Below are 13531 nucleotides of genomic sequence, written 5' to 3'. Positions count from 1 at the left end.
CCTGGAGAATTTGCAGGGAATAGATTTTATTTGGAAGGATTATTTATTGTCTCTCTCATTGGAGGGGCGGTGTGTTTAGAATAGTGAGGGTTTAAATAATGGCCCGTGTGAGATAAGTCCTCATGCTAATTCCTCTTCTGCCTCTCCTCTGGCACCTTCTTAACCACATGCCCCCCCACCCCCATTGTATAGATTTATCCTTACAGACAGCGAGACTTCAAAGGGGATATTTACAGCAACACCATTTACTCCTCAATTTAAAGGCAAATCTGGAGAAACTGGTTCTTTTCCTCCCTCTCAGGCCTCATAAAGTGTTCCGCGAGATCTGTAATCTGCTGCCAATGGCACCGCCGATGTTCTAATCCTTTATGACACGCTGCTGTTGTGTTGAGCGCCGCTGCCCTTTCACACGTCGGCACGCACATTTAGGGCAATTATTACAATAAAGATTACCGTTCTGTCTGCGTGTAGGAGCCATTTGGCTGAAACAAAAGGAAGCGTCACCGAGAGGACGGGAGACGAGGACGAGGGGAAGGAACCAAACAACGCACCCACGTGGGTGCAAAGGAGTCACTTTCTCTCCTTCCCTTTGCTTCTCATCTCATTCTCTCGCCCCCTTCATTTGTAGGAGTGCAGAGGGACAGCATTATCATAAAATAGCACCCCCCCACACACCCAACTCCATCCCTTCGCCCTCTCACAACCCATAAATCAAGATGCTGGTGTCATGGCGGCTGGAGGCGTGGTAGCCGTGGTGACATGGAGGATCCTGGTGTGGGTGTGAAATCACTTGACCCCCAGCATTAACCTTCTTTTTTTTTTTTGGAGAGAATGGCCGCCGCTCTCCGCGGCAGGCTGGGAACAAAAGAGCCCTGGTATTGATTAAACTCTGCTGCACACTCTCGATATTAAACACTAGCTTAGATGCCCGTGTTCCCTCAACCCCCTCCCGCTTAACGTTCCTGCTCCCTTTCCTCACTCGCAGGGGCAAATAAAAACAAAAAAACCCCCAAAAGTTGTCGGTGCCTACCTGTGAGACGTGTCCACAACTCTGCAAACACACACCAATCTGGTGCAAACACGCTCCGGCAGCAGCCGCAGGGTTGATCGCTGCTTTACGCGGGTTAAAGGTCAGCGAGGAGGATGGAGACGGGGCGAGCGGGGAAGGCGAAGGTCTCCGGGGTGATCAGCGTTGTGTCATTCCGAGCGGTGTTTACTTTTTCTCAGCGTCGGCCCTCCTCCCTTCATCTCCTCCGCATCACTTGGATCAATACTCGGAGGCCTGGAGGACGAACGTGCGGAGTCGGTCCGCACTTACTGAGCTCGGGGCGAGAGGTTGAGCTCCACGTCCAGATGCAGCCGGCGTTTCATCACCTTTTGGCGCCCGAGCGCGGCAGACGTGGGACCTGCACAAACTGCATAAAATAAGGCAAGTTGACAGCTTAGTTTTGGTGCTAAAATTGTGATTAAATAAAAAACGAGTGCTTCTGTAAGACATTAAGGAAAATCCAGGGGGAAAAAAACACTTAAGTGGGCTCTTCGTCAACTGTACTTATATTAAGGGTATAATTTAATGCATTTTTCCTGAATTAGGGATCAATTACACACTGGCCCAGCAGGAGAAGTTTAAAATTCTGGAGGACAATCTTTGTGTCACACATATTCAGGCGTCTCCCACACAGGCCTCGCCGCCCTCGGGTGGACTTCCTCCGACGCTGCCCTTTGATTCTAAACGGCCCATCACGAGGCCGTTAGTTCGTTTAGAGGCAACGGCAACTCTGCTGCACACACCTTAACCTCGGAGGCCCGACCCGCTCGCTTCTCACACGGAATGCCAGCATCTGTTCCAGGAAGTGCCCGTCTCATTCAGGCCTAATTGTCGCTGCACTATGAGAAGCCTGGTTAAGTGAGAACAGGAAGGGGGGGGGGGGCTGTCACGTTCCCGTCACATCCCAATGGTCCGGTAAATAGAGCGTGTGAGTGTGCCCCCCTCCGTTACTGACGGACCACCAGCCCTCCCTCTCATTTTCCCCCCTCCCTTTCTCAGCCCCCCCCAACCATTCCCCTTCAGCTTCCTTTTCCCTTATTCGTCTCTACTCTGTCATGTTCTTCGCAGGGGTAGAAAATAATTAATTACTGCGCCCAGTGATGATTTATGATATACTGGCATAATTAATGATACACATCAATTTTCCTGCTTAATTGAGGAGGGGGAGGAGGAGGCGGAGCCTCTTCTGGAACCACAAAAGGCCACGGCCCTCACCGCGCGCCTCGATAAGCCACTCCCTCAGGTTACTTTCCTTTCTGTGTAACCCCACCTGTTTTCTGCGCCCGCCTCGAACCACCGGTGCACGCTCACGTGGCGCCGCGGCGCTGGATTTCATCCGGGCCCTGTCGAACGCAGACCCACAATCCTTCTTTAATCCCCCGGACCAGCGAGCGTCTTTCCTTTTTTCCCCCTTCCATATGTGAATATGCATTCAGACATATCTCTGTCTTGTTACGTGCATATGTGTGGACTCCATAATAGCTACTATGAGTGTGTGTAGGTATACAGTGTTAAATGATTCATGAAGATGCGTGTGAGGCATATGTAATTCCAGCTCTACCCTCAGGACCAGAGACAACAAGGTAGTGCATGAATATTTGATTTGCAGGGAGAAGGTATGGGATCTATGCACTGCATTTTAAACAGACGACCTATACTCTTCCTGGAGATCTGTATGCTCAGGAAATGTGTGCTTTTATTAATTTGTGGCTCTTTCAACATCGTCAAACTGTAGCAAACTGCACATTTTGTAAAAAAAAAAAAAGGGATTCGCTTTTGCAATTTGTAAAGTGACTCGTGGCACCTTTGAGTCTTGGTGACAGGAGGTGCACATCCCAATGCTCCGCACGTCAACGTGAGCCTCGACATAAAAAGCAGCGGCGCTTCACGCACGCGCGTGCGTGCGCGTGTGTGATTGTGAGTTGCAGGGAGCGACACAGCCCGCTCGCTGACCTCTAGCCCACTCCGAGAGCTTCCCGGTGGCTGCGGCAGCCTCCAGCTAAATGTGTGATCAGGTAGTTTCAAAAACAGCCTGACGGTGTCAACGCCTAGAATGTGGACACGGGGGTGCAGGTGGGGGGGTGCAGACTTGGATTAGTCTCCATAGCAACGGCAAAGTATCCCTGTTTATGGACAGATAAATTCTGCTACATGTGGGAATGATTGGCAGCTCTTTTCGTCCACAGCTGACCCGCAGAAATTAGCGGGTAAGCGTTGGAATATGCAGCTGCCTCGACGGGGTCCTCGCTTTTTAACGTCCTCTTGGAAGTGCTTCTTTCCACCATTTGCATAAGAAACATGGCATCTTGTTGGAGGGGCCTGCCGGTTGTTGTTGGTCTGTGTCTGTGTGTGTGTGTGTGAAGGGGGGTTCATATCTTCAGCTTGTCGGCTTTGGTGTGATCGAGGGGGGTGGAAGGGAGGGAGGGAGGGAGGGAGGGAGGGCCGGAGGATGAGAAGTTCATTTCCCGAGACGAGGACGAAAGCAAAGTGTTGATGTTAAAGTTGGCGCCGCCGTTCCAGGCCGGGGAGGTTATCTGCTGAGCTGGGTCAGCGTACAACGGAGGAGGAAACAGGAAATTATAAATTGCGTACGTCCAAAGTGTCACCGCCATCACACTGAGAGCGCACGCTAGTCAAGGACTCCGACCGCCGGGCTTAACACTGGACATTTGTCTGTTTCATAACGACCTGATGACGCCGTCAGGCTGAGCTCCGTCTCTGAGAGATTTAGCTGAACTTCGACCTGAGCTTCTGTCCCACGTGCGCTCTCTAGGAGCTTCCTACATCTGTTGCTTCACACTGAAAGGTTGGAAATGTTGAAGCACAGGAGTGTGAATGTGGGTGCACGTCTAACGGGATCTGCCCCACATGTCATCCTCCATCCTCCATCTCTACCGCTGCGGCTGCTTCTATCATTATTATTGGGATTTTAAATCTGTCCAGTTCTTGGATTCTCCTTAAAGGTGTGTGTCAGACACACATACACACATTCTTCTTTGTACTATACACCTCTTATCCCAGCACTAAATGTCACAACTAGATTCCTTAGGCTAACCCTAACCTAAAGCTAATGCCACCTTCAACATTTAAAGTCAAGTCTTAACCCTAAAAGTCCTCTGAAGTTGTGAAGACCTAAAATATCCTCCATCCTATAATGTTCTCAATTTGGTGCTATTTAGCAAGTACAAATGCACAAACAAAGACACACCACACAGATGTGCAGTTAGAAGCTACACTTTTAAATGAAACAATTATCCTTTTTCTATTGAAACGAAGATTCAAAACTCAATTTCAGCCATTGTGCTTTATGTTGTGGGGTAAAAAAAGTGTGATACAAGAAATTTGACCAGTAAAAAAATTAAAAAAACTGCTGCTAATTGAGAATTCTTGCAGTCACTCGGGCTCAAAGCAAAGGGAGTTCTAATTAACACTAGGTGGCACCAGCGGTCCATTTAGTCCGTGGTGGCTGCGCCATTGTACAGAAAATGATGCTCTGATAAATGATGTGCTTTTAGCGCAGCAATGCGCGCTCACTAGTAAGAGGAATCACAAAATTACCTTACAAATAAATAAATTAATTTTGACAAGGCTTTTAGAATAATTTGAAATCACCTTGGCATGCTGGATAAATGTTCTTTGGCAGGACAGCAGCAAGATTCGTTTCTTTTCAAATGGGATGAGTGATGGAGAAGCAGGGGTCACCACCAAATGCTAATGAAATAATCACCTGTTATCAGTGCTTCATACTCTTATTATTTAACATCAGCTGCGGGGAAATCTAAGTGAACACTTTGCTAATCAAATTCAACTTTCACTTGAAAAATTGATTTCTTTTCTTGTGAGATGGAGGTCAGATGTGTGTTGATGCAGTTTTAGGATGGAACCAAAAATGTCCTTTCTGTTTTGTCAAGTGGATTAATTTTATTTTTAGAATTTTAGGTTATTTATTTATTTATTTTTAATTGCCACCCCCTTTGATTCAGACAGAAATTGTTCATTGTGAATAATTTTATTTCCATGAAAGAGCAAAATTAAAAAAAGGTAATTATTCCTTTTATTCTGGGACCAAGCATGTGCCAAACCATATTTGATAAAAAAAGAAATCTCTTCGTTTAAAAACACTTCATTACATTTAATCAGCCCTCATTTAAAAGGATGTAATTTAAGCAAATCAAGTAATAAAAAAGTGCCATAGAAATATAAAGGGGTCAAAATGTTCAAACACATATCATATTTAATGTTTTGGTAATTTAGTGAGATTAACAGAAATTCGGAACACGATGTTTTTAAGCCGTATTTCTTTAACAGCACCATAGTTGAATTCCCATAAAATCAGAAATGACATAAAAACATTTTCAGCTACACACTTCAGCACACAGAATAATAAATAATACATCTATTTTATATTTTCCTCTATTAAATTAATTAATCCAAAAACACAATTTGCTATGATCTTTTCCTTATGAATACTCAGATGTTTTTTTCTCATAATTATTAAAAAAATCTCCCCCCACTTTTAAATACCAACTTTTTCCCCCTGTAATTCACCTCCTGCTCCTTGACTACTGGTTGTCTGGTTACCTGAGTCAAGCGGTTGACACCTGTCTGCTGTTAGAAAAACCTTCTCACACACACTCCGTCCCTGCTTCTCCCTTCTTCTTCTACCCAGAACGGCACCAGCACCCACTCATCGTCAGGAACTCGTGCTCGTTCTGTTCTGATTGAAAACTATGAGCGTCACTTTTGCAGCACTTTCCGGGCCCTTCTGTGCTTTTGCCCGGCTGATTTCTTGAGAAACCAGAAAAAAACGACGGCTGGTTTGTGAGGAGAGCGCGCTGCAAACAAGACATGTGCATGAGTGGGGTTTCCTCAGGGGCTGGGGTCAGGGGGCACCACAGGCCACACCCTCCCCGGGCTGTACCCACTCCCACTGAATTGTGATTGGTTAGCAGTGTGAGGCTGGGTCCAAATTGGCTTTCCCCTCACTGTCACCAAACAGAGCACTTGGAATAATCGGCCAAATAAGCGTATGAAACAAGTTAATAAACTAAGATAATTACTGAATCAGTGCCGATGGCGTTCTTTCTGTCCTCCAGTGTGAATTATGCTGATCAGGACTCCTGTGGTCAAGTACACAATCCGATTTTAGATGCTATCCAATTATGTGGGTTTGCAAATAAATAAAATGAAATGAGATAAAAAAGAGAGGGATCCGTTTGACCTTAAAATTGACCTTTTGCATTGTCTGTTAATATTTCTATTTAATAAAACAATGGGTTCCTAAAAAGGCAAACTTGATTTTAGATTAAAATTTTCATTGTTTAATTCAGTCGTTTCTTTTCCTTTTATTCATCTACTTCATGGATCAAGAATTGTTTCAGTAAAAGTCAGTGCGGGCAGCATGAAAACACATTTAGTGTTTTGCTGTGCACGTGCACGCAGAGCTGACTCTGGCGTCCCTCTCCACGTTATTGTTTGCTGAGGAGGGGGAACCCTGTCCCCATCATCTGCCTATGACGCCCGCTCTGTGGGACGTGGCAGCTCCCTTAGAAACCGACACAGTTCCAATCATCTACATGCCACAACCTTACGGACGCCTTTGTCCGAACCTCCGCCAGCATTCATTTGTGTCGCCCCAGCAGGTCTGACCGCCGAACAATTCCCGGGTGGAGCGGGAGGGAAATACATTTCACTGATTAAAGATATCTGGTGACTGTTTTACATGCTGTCGGCACACTGTCAGTGTCCCCCCCCCCACCCCCAGCAGCCACTCCTCTAGCCTGCTCACCTCGTGGAAGTCTCCTCAAGCTCTTTTCCCTTGAGCTCACTCTACTTTCTTCACCTTTTACACAATCTTGCTAACACATTTTGCACCTTCACGGCTTGACTTTATCGTGAATAAAGTCAAATAAATTCTATTTTCGAAAACTTTTCTCCTAAAATCTAATTTCTGCTCTGGTAAAAACATATGTAGCTTAAAGCCTATTGGGAATAGGAAAATCTAAACAAACCGCGTCCAAAAGGAAAACTCTGGAAGTGACAGAGGACACTTGTTGGAGGTGAATTACAGAAGCTAATGCTTGATAATAAAGGCGATGTGATGCTACGTGATGGGGATTGTTGCGGACTGACCTTGGGCTTTTTGCAGGATCTTCCTCCCGTGGCCTCTCAGCTTGCTGTAAAATAAAACGAAAGTCGGCACACGCACACAGTAAATCAGAAATGGCTGTGCCTCTGTGCACTCTGTGTGTTTTAAGAGTCCCACACTGCCGTAAAAAGGCCTTGCAAGTGGGGGTGAGGCAGTGCGATGAGCTCTGGTTAGCGATATATGAGGGGTCTCCTGTATTTTTCACAGTGATGGAAAAAAAGACAAGTTAGTCAGTGCTTGTTTTGCTTATTTGACCCTTTCATTCATTCTGCTTTTGCTTTGTGTTTGTTTCAGCCCTTCCACCAAGGTAGACCTGCTTGGTGCATGGGCAGCACCTCTCCAAGCCAGCAGGGGGCAGTATTTCTCGAGGTAATTTCAGACGTTGGCGCAAATGTGTATGCCAAATTAATTAAAGAGCATACAGTCTTGTCTTTGTAGCCTTATTTGTTGTTGACTTTGTTCACATGCAGCTTTTGCGCCTGTTTCACAACATCAGTTTGACTCGACCGGCCTGCCCACATTGGCAGAAGCACCACAAACACAGAGTGGCCTATAACTTCTAATGATGATTGTTCTACTTTCTTTGCAAGGTACTCTGGTATATAGGTCAGATGTTTTGGAAGATGAAGATGGAAGGGAGGTGGGAATTGGCACGTCCTGTTTTTGAACATTTTGCCCATTTCCACTTCAGGAGTCACCTCCAAACCCTAATTAACAGGAAAAAACCATCAAATCAAACTTTACGATTCCCAGAGGTGCTGCCGTTAGACAGCTAGCACAGACGTTCTTAAAACTGCTCTCCTCTGCCTCTTCGTACTCCTCCGTTGACTTGTGTCAACAGGGTGACGGCGCACAGGAATAGCGGGCGTACTGTTGATGTCAAGCTCTGCCGCTAAAGGCAAACATCTGGAGACATCAAACCATCTACAGGCTTATCAAAAGAGCCCGTTTGTGTCTGCTCATTCATGTACGCTCTGTATGCATGTGCGCACGTCAGAGGCGACGAGAGCCCTAGGTGTCAGTCGGGGTGAGGGACTGTGGAATATGGAGAGCAGCAGAGTGGTGCTCTTTGTGACACCATTCCTGTAGACAAGGGTTAAGCAGGGAATAGGGAATAGTCCTGAGGTAATAGCATGGGGGCGGAGGGTTGATGAAGGGTGAACAAAGGTTATACGGTGTTTCACAGACACGACACCGTGATATGCTTTGTTGGCTCATTTGATAGCAGCATGTGAGTGAAGGAGCGTGCCCTCAAGGGAAATTTAATAGCAGTCAACATCAGCCTTTGTGCTATGAAAGTAAAAAATAGGGTAAATATACCAGAGTGTGAGGGTAGAATAATTCAACACGGTGCTGGTCGGTTCTCAGGACGTAAAACTAGGTATTTGTAGCCTGTATTTCCTCTGTATTTCGAAAAGATGAAGGCCTTGGTGTCCGCGCAGTGAGGACACTCGTCATTAAACGTGGATGCGCTCGGGGTCTTTTTCTTATGGTCTTACCCGCTCATTTCACCCCCCAGGTTTATTCATATGTGATATTTAGCTAAAGAGGAGGTTCAGGCTGGCTTTTTCTTGCAGGGTTGACAGAAACCAACGGCTGTGTCTACCACAAATTAAGGACCACAGAGGTGGCTTCTCCCATTTATGAAGCACTAGTCAGAAAACCAGACAGGACCTGATGGGCTCTCAACTTCACACTCAGTGTCGGGGTCCCAGTGGCTTCTAGCAAAAATGGTAGCTGGTGAACACTTGACCTTCCATTAAATGTCCCCAATGCACAACCATTTGTTAATTACTGGGAAAGCCAAACTGGCTTCCATAGCTAGTTTGTAAAAGGTCATCTACCCCTGTGTAATGAACTGTCTCATTGGCTTTTAAGTTTGCTAGTTTTTTTAGATCATAAAGATCCACATGCGTATGTTACAGGCACCGGCTTTGAGTAAGAGTACACGGCGTACGGCATTTCTGTGACTATTATGGGGATTTCCCGCCACTAATCAGGACCATCACGCTGAATATAAAGACGGACAATTCAGCAGCCATGCTCAAATACCAGGACTGTCATATTGGAATGAATGGAAGCCTTTGGATGTGCCAGATGCCAATTAATACCCTTCGTGGTTCATAACCTCCATCTTCATCGCACACACACACACACACACACACACACACACACCACACACACACACACACACACACACACACACACACCTCATTAGCCTCTGTCCCCATTCTTTATCATCTCGTCCTCCTCCTCTGCATAAGGAGAATATATATATTCTTTGTAGAGACGGTGTTATCGGTTGGGGTCATCTTTCATGCCTCTACCACACGGTATGACAATAAGGACTTGTGTTATTTTAAAGAACCTACTGAAAGAGAATAGTGATACTAGAAAGATGGTGTGATAAAAAGGTTATATGCGATGCAGATTGACAGGTTTTCCCCCTTTATCCTAAAAACACCTAAATGACACCGTACTTCCTTGCAATGAACTTTTGAGGCTTCATTGTGTTGTGTTTTTACATGTTTTAATGTTTAGCTTTTCAATCAGTTGTTCTGTTTCTGGATGGGGAAGGGTAAAAAAAACCCACCTTCTTCATATCTACGCAGCGATATTAAAAGTCAAATGAGATTGTGAACCTGAGCGCTGAGGTGTGATCCCATATAGTGCCCACTCTCTTCTTGCCTGACCCCATACAGTCCCTGTCTCAGCTTTATATTGTGTTACACGCAGATGCCTTGCATCACTGCACATGTCTGTAACCTTTCCGACGAGCAAATATCAGAGGCATGCGATCCTGCCTGATGTTTAGTGGTATATATTCTCGCCTCTTTCATTTTCCCTTTCTCCTTTCCACCTTTTTTAATAGCTCCTGTATTGTCTTGGTCCTTTCTGACAACAAAGGGGATAAATGCAATGCCTACTGTAAGTCCCTGTGGTTAGGCCTTGGACATGACACGTGTCAGCCTATGATAAATTGGCTGTGTTCTGTTCAATTTCAAATGCAAAGCTCTAGAGAGCGAGAGAGACAGAGAAAGAGAGAGAGAGAGAGAGAGAGAGAGGGCAGCATATTTCTGGCAGAAAAAGAGAAGGCTGCTCAGATGCTGGATGTTAGTGTGTGGGGTACAGATAAGGCATAGCACAAGTTTGAGAGCAGGATGCCCACGTTCCAGGGTTTGGGAGGTGAAATCTTGGCAGCAGGACAGGTGGCAGACAGAAAGGGAGGAGGAGGTGAAAGGGGGGGATAATGAGAGACGAGCCATGAAAGATGAGAGAGCTCTTTTCACACTGCTGATGAATCACTTTTTGCTGATGTATCCGTGAGCAATACTGACAAATTAGCACCATCTGAGTGCCCATCGTTCTTCTGTTTGTGTCAGGCTATTTTTTTTTTATCCTATTGTGGTTTGAAGTGCAATGACAATAATAACTTGAACGTTTAGCAAAAAAAAAAAAAAAAAAAAAAGGGGAAAGGGTTAAAAACTAAATATGCAGCGCTTTCAAGAGATGCCTGGCTAATAATCTGCCTGTGCTAATCAGTGCAGCTGGGCCGGGAGAGTTGGCGCTCATACACTAGGCGGCCACGCGGAGCATTTGGGAAGAGGCACGGACAGGAGCCAAATCCAGCTTGCATCTCTGAAGCGGCGCTTCACAGGCGGGGGGGCGGGGGGGGTCGGGTGAAGAGAGAGAAGGAAGAGCTTCTATACCTCTGGATGTTGCCCGCCCGCCTGCCTGCATGATGCTTCACTGGGAAGTGTGGAAAGGGCGGCACTTAAAAATTGGCCTGTGAGGTGACAAAGCCGATATTATGGTAATGTCAATCTCATCAGAAAGACAGAGAGAGGAAGAGATGTCGGAAATCCTCGGTCGAGGAGAAAACCCGTGAATACCTCAGGCCTCTCCCAGTGTAAAAGGCAATCTCCTTATACAGGATGATGCCGTCCTGTGAAACAGCCCGTTTTTTTTTGTGTTTCGCAGACTTTACTTTTCCTCTCGAACATGATTTGACTCCCATTTTTTTTCTCGCAATACCAGTGTTCAGGGATATGTCGCTTGAGACTCCCACTGGTCTGTGTCGTTCTGACCTTTAAATGTCATTTCAGGTGTGTTGAGGCGGCTTGATGCTATTGAATGAATTTGATGAGAAGCTTGTCTATCCCTGAATCAAAGACAGTTGTAGGAAGGGACACCAGTGTTTTTCTCTGCTTCCTCCCTTGAACTGACTCTGCAAAAGAAAATAACAAAAAGTGATATGTCTGATGTTTTCTGTTGGCAGCCAGTTGGAGAAGGAGAGACGACAAAAACAGGCCCAGGCCGTGCAACGCCCTGACTGTGCTGAGCCAGGAATTGTTTCCCAGCGATCTATCCATGGGTGAACTCTCTGACACCTCATCTGCTCTGCTGACGAGACGTTACCGTTCCTTAATTGAAGTGGGTTTGTCTCTTCCCAGCTCTCCCATGATCCTCTTCTCTATGGGTCAGTGAGAGGTGGGGGGATCCCCCTGGAGGACCCGGCATTGGTAGGATTGCTATTTGCCTCCTGCTGCTCCACCGAGAGGATGTTAAGATTGAAGTTATTTTATGCTTGGCTTAACTCTCTCTTCTACTCTTCTGCATCGTATCTTCAGCTCTTTTCTCTTTCTCCCTCCGTCTTCCAATTCAGACCATTCTTGAAGCCTCTCATGCAGGAAGAAAGGAGGAAACATCTGTTACAGTGTGAAGGTGCGATGAGTATTGTGGATGGCCCCTGGTTGAATAAGTAGACATTTAGCAGGGTTCAGGTGCATTTGAATCAGTTGTTGTCGGAGAATGCATGAATTTAATTTTTTAGTAGAAATGAACAGGTCTTGTCAATTTCTTCCTGTAATCAGCTGGTTGAAATAGTGAATTATGGCATTTGTAATGTCGTCGTGCCATTGCAGTGAAGATATTCGCTGCTCATGATAAGAGTATTTAAAGCATTAAGTCTAATGAAAATCAGTCCTACACTGGTTGAAACCAGCTTTCGCTCCCACATTTTCAACTTTACACAAGCCAAGTAGTTGCTAAGGCAACATTCTATGTTTAAGTTTCAGAGAGATTAGTTGTTTGGAACAGTACCCCTTTAGGAACCTCTGTGTGGGATGCTGTGAATGTGGGGGTCTTTATGTTTATGTTCCTACGCGAGTCTTCAGGAGTCAAGCCTCTTTGTAGCTCTAAGTGTTGTGCGCATTAGGGTGATGAGGGTAATGATGTGCGAGGCAGCTGTGTTTTGTGCCAGGGTGACCCTGCGGCTCACACCCCATTCACAGCCCAATGTGTTTCTGATTCTCTCCATCCCTCATCACCAGTCACTCCCTTCTGACAGCAACCACATAGGCGAGCATGCGCACACCCACACATTCCAGCGTGCACACAGGAGACAGGATTTGTAAACACTTCACCTCACACAGTTATGTTTAGGTGCATATGCTGCACCTTTAACCATTTTAAGTTGTGTGCACGAAAATCTTAACCCCGCCTTTGCTACTCAAAGTCATCAGCAACCATCCACCTTCTTCACACAAGCAAATAAAGCAGAATTCAGCCTCATTCCAAAGGTGAAACACTGAGGTCATTCTATAAGTAAAAGTCAACCTTGAATAACCATCCGGAGATGCAAACATGGGGGAAAACTCAAATTCACCCAAAACCAGTCAGAAACATGCCTCTGCATATTGATTCTCCTGTTGTCAAAGTGATTAGAAAGACATCTGATATTCCCCTTATTTCACATCCTCCAATGCGGGACACAAAGGCAAATATACGGCAAATCTTTCTTCAGCAGTGCTTACCTTTATGGTTCACTGCTGTAATTGGCCTAGGGTGAACATAACCGCTCGACACTGGCAGTAATGTATTTGAGAAGATATTGGAAAAGCTGATGAGAGAGACACAAGATGTGTTGTAGAATAGGAAAGTTAATAATGGTGGGGATTTTGACGAATGGTTCTCTAAATCTATCCTGATATCGGCCTAAATTGCATTCTTTTACTGCAAGTTTTTTTTTTTTTTGGTGTTTTTAACTCACGTTTCACTCATTGACTATGCAAGGTACCTGCGCCATTGAGGGGAACAGCTTGCATTGTGTAGAGGATAATGAATGCAGAGCAAGTGCTGTATAGAAGTGTGTATAAAAATGTCCATGGAGACGTTTCGAACGACTCTTACAGACCTTCCATTGCTGTCATCACGCAGGGAAAGTGTCTAAAAGAGTCATGGACTCAACATTTGTACAATGCACTTTTGAGTATATACATATGATTTTATTGCTGCATACATCACCCCATACTGAGACATCTGAAAAGAGAGTA

The 13531-nt window shown here is 45.5% G+C and overlaps 1 long non-coding RNA gene across 1 annotated transcript; it reads left to right on the top strand.

Annotated features, from left to right (window-relative positions):
* Positions 1 to 3530: 3530 nt before the first annotated feature.
* LOC130525913 (uncharacterized) lies at positions 3531 to 13218 on the top strand. Its single transcript, XR_008950617.1, has 4 exons — positions 3531 to 4011; positions 7491 to 7565; positions 11476 to 11571; positions 11651 to 13218. It is a non-coding gene; the product is annotated as an uncharacterized LOC130525913 (long non-coding RNA).
* Positions 13219 to 13531: the final 313 nt, after the last annotated feature.

The sequence above is a fragment of the Takifugu flavidus genome, chromosome 5 (genome assembly GCF_003711565.1).
Source record: "Takifugu flavidus isolate HTHZ2018 chromosome 5, ASM371156v2, whole genome shotgun sequence".
NCBI lineage: Eukaryota > Metazoa > Chordata > Actinopteri > Tetraodontiformes > Tetraodontidae > Takifugu > Takifugu flavidus.
Note: the sequence above shows the minus strand (reverse complement) of the source record. Positions and strands in the feature narration are given on the sequence as shown.